Source organism: Bombus fervidus, chromosome 6 (genome assembly GCF_041682495.2).
Source record: "Bombus fervidus isolate BK054 chromosome 6, iyBomFerv1, whole genome shotgun sequence".
Lineage (NCBI taxonomy): Eukaryota > Metazoa > Arthropoda > Insecta > Hymenoptera > Apidae > Bombus > Bombus fervidus.
In genome coordinates this window covers 4276677-4288986 of record NC_091522.1, presented here as the reverse complement: position 1 = coordinate 4288986, position 12310 = coordinate 4276677, and the positions used below count along the sequence as shown (strand labels likewise).

The following is a 12310-nucleotide window of genomic DNA, read 5'->3' as shown; positions in this document are numbered from 1 at the left end:
CTGCTTCTGAGCTTGCGACAGTCACGTACGTCTTTTTCTGAGTATTTGACGGAAGGACCTTAGGGATATCGTTGGCCCATTAGGCCTGTCTGCTCTTACGTTTTATCGCGGCCTTGCTTATGTTTCATCAATCTCCCATAAACAGTCCTTTTACGATGCTATTGTTACGTAAAATACAAAAAAAGATGTCAAAAATGAAAAATAAAAAAAGAGAGAATTTATTTCCTAACACTTTGTTTACACTAATGACAATTTACTCCTGAACTGCAACCGTAACCTTCCAAGACTGAAGGCTCTTACAACTTGACTTTCGCTGGGATTCGATTCTTTTCCCTTTGTCACCTTTCAATATACCCACTATCCACGTGTTTGTTAGGCGTCCGCACCATTTCCACGTACGCCTTCTTCTCGAACATTCGGAAGGACCATTGGGATATTGATGGCTCATATAGGCACTTCGGCGATATACATTGTTGCCGAGTGCCGCCACATCTTTATCTTTGTCATCAGCCCATTGATTCCCAAGTATCCCAGTCGTGACACAATGCTATGTACCAACGAAACCGTTGGGAAGAGAATTGTTCTTTGCGACCTAGTGCCGCTACAGAATTTCTTGCAGAAAAATAAAGTTTCTTGGTCTAAGTACAATTTGCACCCTTCAGGGTAAATGTTTGGTACAAACAGATTGTCACTAAAGTAGTAATAGAAATACACACGTAATTTCTCCATGGTTCAGAGGTGGAGTTTGGTGTAAGGTGCCCAAGAAATACTCGGCGGTTTTCAACAATATTAATAACAATTTATTTCACAATCAACAATTAACAATCCTCGCTTTCAACTCGTTTCGTACAATCCTCGATTACCACTGAATTTCTCGCTTCTCGACTATGCTTGTGTTACGTAAAAAAGAAAATCGAAGATGAAAATAAAAAAAAAGAAAATTTATTTCTCAACACTTGGTTTACACTAACTACAATTTACTTCTGAACTCCAGCCGCCACCTTCCAAGACTGAAGCTTTTACAACTTAACTTTCTGTGGGATTCGGTTCTCTTTTTCATTTTCCATGCGTTTGTTAGGCGTCCGCACCGTTGCCACGTACGCCTTCTTCTCGAACATTCGGAAGGACCATTGGGATATTGATGGCTCATATAGGCACTTCGGCGATATACATTGTTGCCGAGTGCCGCCACATCTTTATCTTTGTCATCAGCCCATTGATTCCCAAGTATCCCAGTCGTGACACAATGCTATGTACCAACGAAACCGTTGGGAAGAGAATTGTTCTTTGCGACCTAGTGCCGCTACAGAATTTCTTGCAGAAAAATAAAGTTTCTTGGTCTAAGTACAATTTGCACCCTTCAGGGTAAATGTTTGGTACAAACAGATTGTCACTAAAGTAGTAATAGAAATACACACGTAATTTCTCCATGGTTCAGAGGTGGAGTTTGGTGTAAGGTGCCCAAGAAATACTCGGCGGTTTTCAACAATATTAATAACAATTTATTTCACAATCAACAATTAACAATCCTCGCTTTCAACTCGTTTCGTACAATCCTCGATTACCACTGAATTTCTCGCTTCTCGACTATGCTTGTGTTACGTAAAAAAAATATCGAAGATGAAAATAAAAAAAAAGAAAATTTATTTCTCAACACTTGGTTTACACTAACTACAATTTACTTCTGAACTCCAGCCGCCACCTTCCAAGACTGAAGCTTTTACAACTTAACTTTCTGTGGGATTCGGTTCTCCTTTTCATTTTCCATGCGTTTGTTAGGCGTCCGCACCGTTGCCACGTACGCCTTCTTCTCGAACATTCGGAAGGACCATTGGGATATTGATGGCTCATATAGGCACTTCGGCGATATACATTGTTGCCGAGTGCCGCCACATCTTTATCTTTGTCATCAGCCCATTGATTCCCAAGTATCCCAGTCGTGACACAATGCTATGTACCAACGAAACCGTTGGGAAGAGAATTGTTCTTTGCGACCTAGTGCCGCTACAGAATTTCTTGCAGAAAAATAAAGTTTCTTGGTCTAAGTACAATTTGCACCCTTCAGGGTAAATGTTTGGTACAAACAGATTGTCACTAAAGTAGTAATAGAAATACACACGTAATTTCTCCATGGTTCAGAGGTGGAGTTTGGTGTAAGGTGCCCAAGAAATACTCGGCGGTTTTCAACAATATTAATAACAATTTATTTCACAATCAACAATTAACAATCCTCGCTTTCAACTCGTTTCGTACAATCCTCGATTACCACTGAATTTCTCGCTTCTCGACTATGCTTGTGTTACGTAAAAAAGAAAATCGAAGATGAAAATAAAAAAAAAGAAAATTTATTTCTCAACACTTGGTTTACACTAACTACAATTTACTTCTGAACTCCAGCCGCCACCTTCCAAGACTGAAGCTTTTACAACTTAACTTTCTGTGGGATTCGGTTCTCTTTTTCATTTTCCACGCGTTTGTTAGGCGTCCGCACCGTTGCCACGTACGCCTTCTTCTCGCACATTCGGAAGGACCATTGGGATATTGATGGCTCATATAGGCACTTCGGCGATATACATTGTTGCCGAGTGCCGCCACATCTTTATCTTTGTCATCAGCCCATTGATTCCCAAGTATCCCAGTCGTGACACGATGCTATGTACCAACGAAACCGTTGGGAAGAGACATGTTCTTTGCGACCTAGTGCCGCTACAGAATTTCTTGCAGAAAAATAAAGTTTCTTGGACTAAGTACAATTTGCACCCTTCAGGGTAAATGTTTGGTACAAACAGATTGTCACTAAAGTAGTAATAGAAATACACACGTAATTTCTCCATGGTTCAGAGGTGGAGTTTGGTGTAAGGTGCCCAAGAAATACTCGGCGGTTTTCAACAATATTAATAACAATTTATTTCACAATCAACAATTAACAATCCTCGCTTTCAACTCGTTTCGTACAATCCTCGATTACCACTGAATTTCTCGCTTCTCGACTATGCTTGTGTTACGTAAAAAAGAAAATCGAAGATGAAAATAAAAAAAAAGAAAATTTATTTCTCAACACTTGGTTTACACTAACTACAATTTACTTCTGAACTCCAGCCGCCACCTTCCAAGACTGAAGCTTTTACAACTTAACTTTCTGTGGGATTCGGTTCTCTTTTTCATTTTCCACGCGTTTGTTAGGCGTCCGCACCGCTGCCACGCACGCCTTCTTTTCGAACATTCGGCAGAAGAACCGTTGAGATATTGATGGCTCATTAGGCACTTTGCTACGGCAATATACATTGTTGCCGAGTGCTGCCACATTTTTATTTCCGTCATCAGCCCATCGGTTCCGAAGCGCATCCTGGTTCCTGATGTAGATTGAGATGTGATTGGCGTCACAATCCTATGGGCACTTGGGCTTTCTCGCGACAATGTTTATGGTTTATCTAATATTTCTTAGGCCATTTGTCCACGATACTACAATTCGATGATAATTCTTCAATTGTGCAGTCTTATAATTGTGTTATTTGAATGAAGGAAATATAATTAGAAAAACTAAGAACTCTGTGACCTGAGAAGAATTAAAAAGGTCAAAGAATGGAATGTACACGTGTATTGAATATGACTTCATTTTATATATCGTCGATAATGGATAGAGAAATGGAATTACAGATATGGATATCAAATATTAGGAAAAAAGGAAACCGGTTCGATTCGTACGCTACATAAATATATATGCTTTCGTGGTGATCAAATGATCGAGGTTAATATAATTGCAGTACTTGACACCACGACTCGTGTAATTTTCTACGAAGGAGTGTTCCTCCACTTAACTTGCAAGAACATCGAGAATTGCTACGATATTCCGACAGAATAATTGAATCAATGTAAATAAAATATAGAAAATTATTTTATTTTGTTTCACTTTTTACTCTTGATAATCGACATTTCTGAATGCGTCGTGTAATATTAAAGTAGATTGCGCATATCGCGCTATTCCATTTGCATAGTAAGAGAAGGTAATAACCATCACTATATGTTTAGAATATTTCCATTTGTAGTATAACTGTTCAATATTTCAACATCCTTTATATCGAATATTTAAATTTCATAATGGAAAATTAATAAACTGAACGTATTCTTTCTCCCATCTCATTTTTCTACATTTTTGACGAATTTATTTTACGGTTTTTATTAATCAGTTCTCGCACAGCGAAGGTTAAATCAATCCTGATTTATGCGAATATGTCACGTTTATTATTTTCTAATCGTAAATCGTATTTACGTATTATTACTGTATCAACCTATACGAACGATTTTGGCTTTTAAGTTTTGTTATGACACAGAAGTTAAAAACTCTCTTATTAAGTTAAAATCACTCTTCGTTTTATCCATATAAAATAAAATATTCCACGTTCATGGTGACAATGAACTGTCGCTAGTCGGCAGTTCGCAAATATTCATTCGAAAAAAATATCGAACGATTAGAACCAGTTCCGTTCTTTGAACCGTTGACAAGAATTTCCATGAATTTGGATGAAAATTCTCGATTTCTCGATTAACCCATTTGCATCATGAATCTACTTAAAAGGATTGGTCCCTATCACGCGGTCGTAGGTGCAGTAAATGACATCCGAATTCTTCATGGAGTTTATCGAAAATTTACTCTTCAAAACGATTAGTAGACAATGTTACTTCGCAAACATCGCATCTTACATTCTTTATAACAGAGGAAAAAAGAAAAAATTATTTATTTAAAAAATAAGAAATAAGAAATTAAATCATATTATTTCTCGTGGAATTCTTTAAAATGGTCGATACAATAAACTGATATAGGCGAGATGCTGACAAACGGGTCAAACGTGATCTCTCACATCTGAAGAATACTTAGCGACAGAAATAAGAAGCAGTCGCAGCGCGCGTAATAGTCCGCGCTTGCTGATAGAAGACGGTCGCAGCGCGCGTAATAGTCCGCGCTTGCTGATAGAAGGCAGTCGCAGCGCTTAATCCGCGCTTGGGTGCAAATGGGTTAACAATCGTATCTAATCAGGATTATTGGAGACACACGATACAACGTACACGATTATCGCACGAGTGCTCACTATATTTCTCTTCAGACCTCAAATAAAAACAAGTGTAGCGAGCGTAGAGGAACGTGATCGAGATACCCGATGTTCCGGTCACCGGTAAAAAATGTGATGTGTGAAAAACGTATCAAAAAACGAAACTGGCCGATGTTATACGGAGGATTTTATCTATACATATTAAACGTGCACGAACTATATATATATATATTATAAATAGGCTCGATCGATCGCGATAAGATTATATTTTTATATGTACATATGGCGTTCCTTCTTGTTATCTTATTAAATTATATCGATGAAGCGGTAGATAGAAACGAACACTGCGATCGAATAGCGTGTCCAATTCGAAATAAGTGGAAGAAAGTGATCGGTTCTGGCGTGAACATAAAGTATTGGTAAAACGAACGAATTACTTTACTCGATAAATATTTCATAAGAATCGAAAGCAGGTCGGGAGCACTGATTTTATAAGACTAGTCATCGAACGCTGTTGGACACGATCGTATAACGTTTCGTAATATCTTATTTCGCGAGAAATAATATTACATTGTCAACTGGATGCATCCTAACTTCAATAAGTCTCTTATATATCTGACTGCATTGTAATTTTATGAAATTCTCCGACGAATTTGAAGGAAAATTTTTATCAAAAATACCTCATTTGTTAGCGACGAAACGTTCGATCGAACGTTTAATCACGAAGACACGTCGTTTCTGCGTCTTTCGTTGAAATTCGCCGACAAAGAAGCGCTTTTGACGAAATTTAATCTCGTTACATGATCCTCGCTGGTGATCCATCATGGAAGAAAACAAAAAAAAGACAGAGAGAAAATACACGTTTGGGATAACGAGATTTCCGGTGGAGCCGTAGATCCTCCGAACATGCGCGATTAAATCTTGCTCGATTTTGGAGGTGACGTTTATTTGGCTCACATGGTAAATTCGTATGGCATTTTTCACACACGAGGATCATCCATCTCGCGCGTATTCGAATAAAAATGCTCGACCAGCAACGGAACAATTTCACGTGCGATGCAAACGACATGCAAGATCGAAAACGCCTAGCTCTTTCTCATTAGATGTACCAGATGTAATTCCATTTTGATGGACTGTTGCACGTGTGAAATTGACCGAGTGTCGTGTGCATCGTGTAAATTACAGAAATTTCTATCTAATTGCTATTGCTTCTATATAAATGTTACGATATAGTAACAAATATATACACTATAATTGTCGGTTAGATAAATCGATCCTGTCCAACAATTCGAATACAATTCGACACAATGTTTGATTGTAAGGTAAAAAGAGCTACCATTGTACCGTAGAACATGCATGCGTTAAATAGGCTGGCATTAAGAGAACAGGCAGTGGTGGTCCAAGCGAGTTTCGGGGCTTGTCACGCTCGTAATGAGATTATGTTTGCAATGCGGCAACACGATGCGACAGGAAATGTTACGCGTGGTCCGACATCGCCGAGAACTGTAGGAACTGTGTCACGGAGCTGAACAGAATTTCATTTCATGCCGGACGATGAGTATTGTAATAATTCGGGATTCATAATGCGATCTGACCAGGGGAATTATGTTTCAACGGCTGTACGGATAGTTCGTGGTCGCTCATACTTGATCGTTTTGGTGTTATAGGCGTGAAATTTCAAGTCATAGTATACCTACATGCTATGCCAAAGTCTTAGACTATCCGCGTTAAATGTGTAATAAATCCGCGTAATAATATTATAATCATAACTGAATATACTTCCAGGAAACATTTTCGTATATTGATTATATCATGGAAATGACGTTTAAGGTATTTTTTGTTGCTGTTACGTGTTTATGATCTTTCTTAATTTATAAATTTGTTAATCCTGTAAGAGGAATAAATTCAGAAATGGAGATTGATTTTGTAAAACAGTAGGTAGCAAAGTATGTTAAGAAATTGTTATACCAAACGAAAGAAGCTTTCTGGAAATATTCGTTATTTTAAATGAATAATTATTTCTTAAAATAATTACTCAAATAGTACATAGATTATAATATAACCAACATTAAGTATTCTTGTATACATTCCTGAAAAGAAAATTCTGCTTAGTAGACGATCTAAGACTTTTGCACGATACTATATATCACAATCAATCTTTAATAAATCGGAATAAATATTAACATGAAAATGTCTTAACGTCTAAGTTGAAGAAATTGAAGGTAAATTGCGATGTCTCTCGGAATTGACGACAAGTAGAATACACCTGCCACTAGCCAACTATTCTATCGGGACGTATTCACCTCTGTAAACTTACTCCAGTTAAAATTTATTTTCACGATGAATAAACCAATAGAAATTACTATAAAGCGTTTTGCATAATACTATACATGCATGCATACATCTCATCTCATATGAAGAATTAAAAAGTGCTGGATAAGGAGTTGAATCTTGAAGATCGTGTGTATAATTAATTAAAGTTAGAAGGGAAAGTTGAGACTAATTTACTCGAGGCAAATTTTGTCTCGATAGAATAATACTGATCTCAACTATCGAATCACGATATAGCAAAATTCCGCGAGGAAGTGAGAAAACATAACAGTAGGATGCATGCGTCAGGATTTCGTAAAATTGTGCTGTCAACATCGTGTCACGGTCGCAGCCTGTCTAGCAACCTACAATTTGCGAAAAATACAGATCCCCTGCGCAGTCAGTTTATAAAATGTGTCAGATTTTCACCATTTGTTATAGTAGCGAACGAGTCACGTGGTTAAACATACATCATTCTAATTTCTTCTACTCTAATTGAGATACAGTTTAGAACTCCATTCATCCGAACCACCTTTGTTGGAAATTTCACTTAGTGACCAAGTTCTATAAACTGAAGTGAATTCACATTCGCTTACCAGGATGTGAATTCCTATTATTTGAATGACAAATCGCAGGTAATGTAGAGAATTAGTGAACTTCTGTTACATTATACTATTTAATATAATTAGTAATTACATAATATCCCGAGGGTTCGGATAAATGAAGGTTTACTATGTATGCAACATGTAACAGGGAATAGTTATTTCTTCTTATCTACAAAATTATATTATACATATTTCTACAATTTCTTGAATTTTTTCTATTATTTTCAAACGCTGAATCTTCAAAAATACAATTTTCCACGATTGTTTAATTAATTCTCCTTATTAATTTTCGCCTACCTCTATTGTAATTTATTATTCTATACATTATATTTTATATTACTACCAATACATACCACGCTTTTAATTATTCTTGCTTCTCCCCTCCTTTTTCTTTTAAGGAACAGACTGCTTTTTTTAACACTCTGACTGCCACGCCGAAATCACACGTTTCGCTCAGGACGCCACATAAGACAACATTCTTCCCCAATGGACCGTTTATCTTACTGGTGGTCTTGGGTGACCACCGTGGCGCCTTGGTAACAATTGATAGCGACATATTATAACAAGGCTTCAACAAACCATTTACATTTGTTATTTCATCGTAAGCAAAACGTCCAGAACATATTGTTGAAAAGTGTAGAAGATATTAGTAAACAGTATTTGCTCATTCTATATATAATAGTAAGGTGGAGAGATAAGCGTGACATTTTTATGATTTCGACGAAACATTCGGTTGAAATGGTAGAGGTCCGCAAAAAAAATATGTTTTTGATAAACCAACGGTAGTGGTAGATCACAACAGAGGAAACAGAGTGCTCTAGATTTATCAGATCAAATGATAGCATATTCTACGCCACATAGAAGAACCCTCAAGTGGTATATAAAATTAGCTTTAGAGTTATTGTTAAATACATCAACTTCAAACGCGATGATACTCCATAAACAAGCAACAAAAACAAAAATCAAGGTATCAGATTTTAGAATGGCACTCGCAATGCACCTTACACAGTGCCATTCACCAGAGCAGTCAAATATACTTATTCGACAAAGTTTGCGACACGAAATGCAGAAAGAAGGGCAAGCATACCTGACACGAGAATTTTGCAGAGTGCTATAAAAAAAATGTTAAACAGTTGAGATCAAAAATTGCTAAGAATCGGATCAAAAAGGTGACCACCTATCGTCCAGATTGTATCGACGAGCCACATTTATGTTTAAAGTGTTTTAACACAGTACACCGTTAGATGCAAGATTTGTTCTCATTTTTTTTTTTTTTTTTTTATTAATGTTCTAATGAAAATGTCTAATTGTTCAACGGGGCACTTTTTATTTCATAGTATCTTCTATTTATCGGTTATATTCAAAATGCCCTAACTGTCAATTTTCATATAATTTTTACAATTTTAAGAAGTTCAAGCGCTCCGGTGACCAGTGACCAACGTGGCAGTCAAAGTGTTAATTCCTCTTTGTAAACAAATTAGCTTCTGTATTCGTGGCCGAAAAATCGTGTCTAAGATAACTAGATCGACGTATTGTCAAAAATCAAACTCGCCTTATTGTTAGAATCGAATCGAAGTTGAAGACCGCATGCGATTTTGCGCTGGAATACGTGAACAAACTTGGTATTCGCAATAATACGACAGATCTGGCTAGTCTGAGAACACCTTTTGGTCAGATGCAATTGCACATTCTTCCCACGGCCGCGCGGCTCCGCGTGCTGATCTTCCAGCTACCGAGCTGCATTCCCCGAATGCGCTCCCCTAACTATATGGCGAGAATTTGGTCGCTATCGGGCCACCAATTTCTCGACCCGCCAAGTGTCAGAACGCTCTACGAGTTCCCGTTTAACTGCCGCTAGAGATAATTGGAAACTTTTTGTAATATGTGACTCTTAAGTCGAAATCGGTGAACCATGAACAAATATCTTTGTTCGAAACGGTGTTAAGAACGATTTTTCAAAGGATTTTCGTGTTTAAAATTGAGGAAGATAAAAAAAGTGGCTTTGATTTTGAAGAAAACGGAGAATGAGATGTTTCAGATAAAACAATGTGACTATTTATTTCTCTCCATTTAAAATGAAGTTGAAAAGAATTAAACGAGTTTAATTGAAAACTGGCGATGAGATTTGCAGCTCCGTTCGGCAATATTTTCACGTCGAAGGTTATATCACGTGGATATTCATGGCGTGTGTGCTGCTTAAACTTGTATCGCAAAGACGGCTATTGTACGCTGGGAACCAGACGTTTCCAACAATGGGAACGAAAATGATATCGCTTGCTAAATTAAACCGATGTACCGAAGAACGTTACAAGCACGATATTGTAGCCGTGTTTCTAATTTATCCGAATGTATTAGCTCCAACAGTGACGTGTTCAGATGCTTAATTAACAACTCCAATGTTACATTGTTCGTATCGTTGTTTGTGTATCAAAGGCATTGTTCAATATGTATTTCATTGTATAGAAACTGAAGTTGTACCATAATGTATTCCACACTTTTCTCGAATAAGTTTTCGTGTCTACACGATCTACTCAAAGTAGAACTATCGATAAATCGAATGTGAATATAAATCCAATTAACACTATGATAACCAGTGACGTTACACTTGCGTCATGTGCGAGTATGTTAACTATCTTAGTTTATAATTATCATTTCTATATTTTGCAAAATTTACATTTTTGCAACCTATCTTAATTTTAATATTACAAAATAGTTTAATTTTTAACAGAAATGCCAGTCAGTAATAATAATTACATTCGAAACAATAGTTTAACTAATAAGTCAAAGATAACATTGTAGCGTTAATGTTAATGTTAATTCGTCGTTATGTCTCTCGTTGTTTATCGTACGTTTTTGGAAGTCTATGCAGATAAAATCGAATTTAGTGGCCGTTTCACGAATCTCTTGCCCAATAACAAATCAAAGACGGACCATCCTCCGCCCCGCGTGCGATGAATAGAAGAGAAATTTGAGCGCACGGTGCTCCCGCCTGCCGATACATTCCAAATGAACGAAAGAATGTGTTAAAGCGACGAAAGACAGAAAGAAAAGATTACCACTATGAACTAGCGAGATAAGTTGTATAGCTGTTTATATATAAAACCGTACTACGATACGATAAGTTACGTAAAATACCTTAAAAGTCCTTAAAAGTTATTTATCGACATCACCGCTGTAAAGAACGTTTAGACTCGACGTAAACGTAAATTCGACGCGTCCAGGCCTGCACGCGTTCATTCTTACGAGAGTGAGCAGAGCGAAAATGGCAAAACGGAAGCGCGAAGAAGAGCGAAGAAGATGGCGGAAGAAAGACGAGAAAATGAGACGAAAGAACGAGAATAAATTACGAGAACGGCTGGACGCGTCCGCTCGCGAAGCTGTATATGTAAAGCAATTGTGAGTTATTAAATAAACGAATTGAAAGCACCATTCTGGCCGCCATTCCCTCGGGGACACGGACCATTTCAGTGGATCGGGGCAAAAATAATTTCGCGCTGGCTTGATATCATTACTGCGGGAACAATTACGAGGTTTGGAGCGAGAGAGAGAGAGAGAGAGAGAGAGAGAGAGAGAGAGAGAGAGAGAGAGAGAGAGAGAGAGAGAAAGAGAAAGAGAAAGAGATAAAGTAGAAGACAGAAGATCGAAAAAGGAGAAAAAGTGCTTCTAACCGAAAATTGTTTTGTTCGTCAAGCTCGAAACGACGAGTCGTTACGTTGGCTTCTAACTGGCGAAAGAAGCACTTCGTTCTCATTTCTTTCAATTTTTATCTGATCTTCCACGTCGACGTTTAACTCGACCACGATTTATCTAGGACTATCGAAATTCTTGTTTCTGCAGATGATGGCGTACTCTCATGGGATATTAAATATCGTTATTGAGGATAGTTTGGGTAAGTATGTAATTAAAATTGAAAGATTTGTACGGTGAAACACGAAAGGCCTTGGAATTAGGACCAGTCGAAATTTTTAGTATCATTTTCATTTTATACTTAATAAAATTGGCACCAAACTTTATCACAACAGAGTTTTTTTATATAGTATAATCAACAATTTATGTTAATGACTTGTGTTCCTCTTACTTTATTAAACATCATGAACTTTCTTGTTACTTGACACTATTTTTCCATAAAGGGAAAGAACTCTAATTTCAATCTTCTCGGAAGCTAAGGCGAGAATGAAAAAATTTTATTCTATATACTATTCTTAATTTTCCACAAGGAGTCCGCTTTTACTTACTATTCAGTCTGATCATGTAAACATGACTATCTGCTGTAGTACTGCACTGTACTGCATTGTATTTAGTAGATAATAATCTTAGAAGCCAATTTGTCACTCCTAATATAGCATT

General features: G+C 37.2%; 1 long non-coding RNA gene across 1 annotated transcript in view; it reads left to right on the top strand.

The window, feature by feature from the left end:
* LOC139988389 (uncharacterized) overlaps positions 1 to 6994 on the top strand; it is a 39442-nt gene extending 32448 nt beyond the window's left edge. The window contains exon 2 of the long non-coding RNA XR_011800103.1: positions 4603 to 6994. This is a non-coding gene — a long non-coding RNA (uncharacterized lncRNA). The remainder of the gene's footprint in view (positions 1 to 4602) is intronic.
* Positions 6995 to 12310: the final 5316 nt, after the last annotated feature.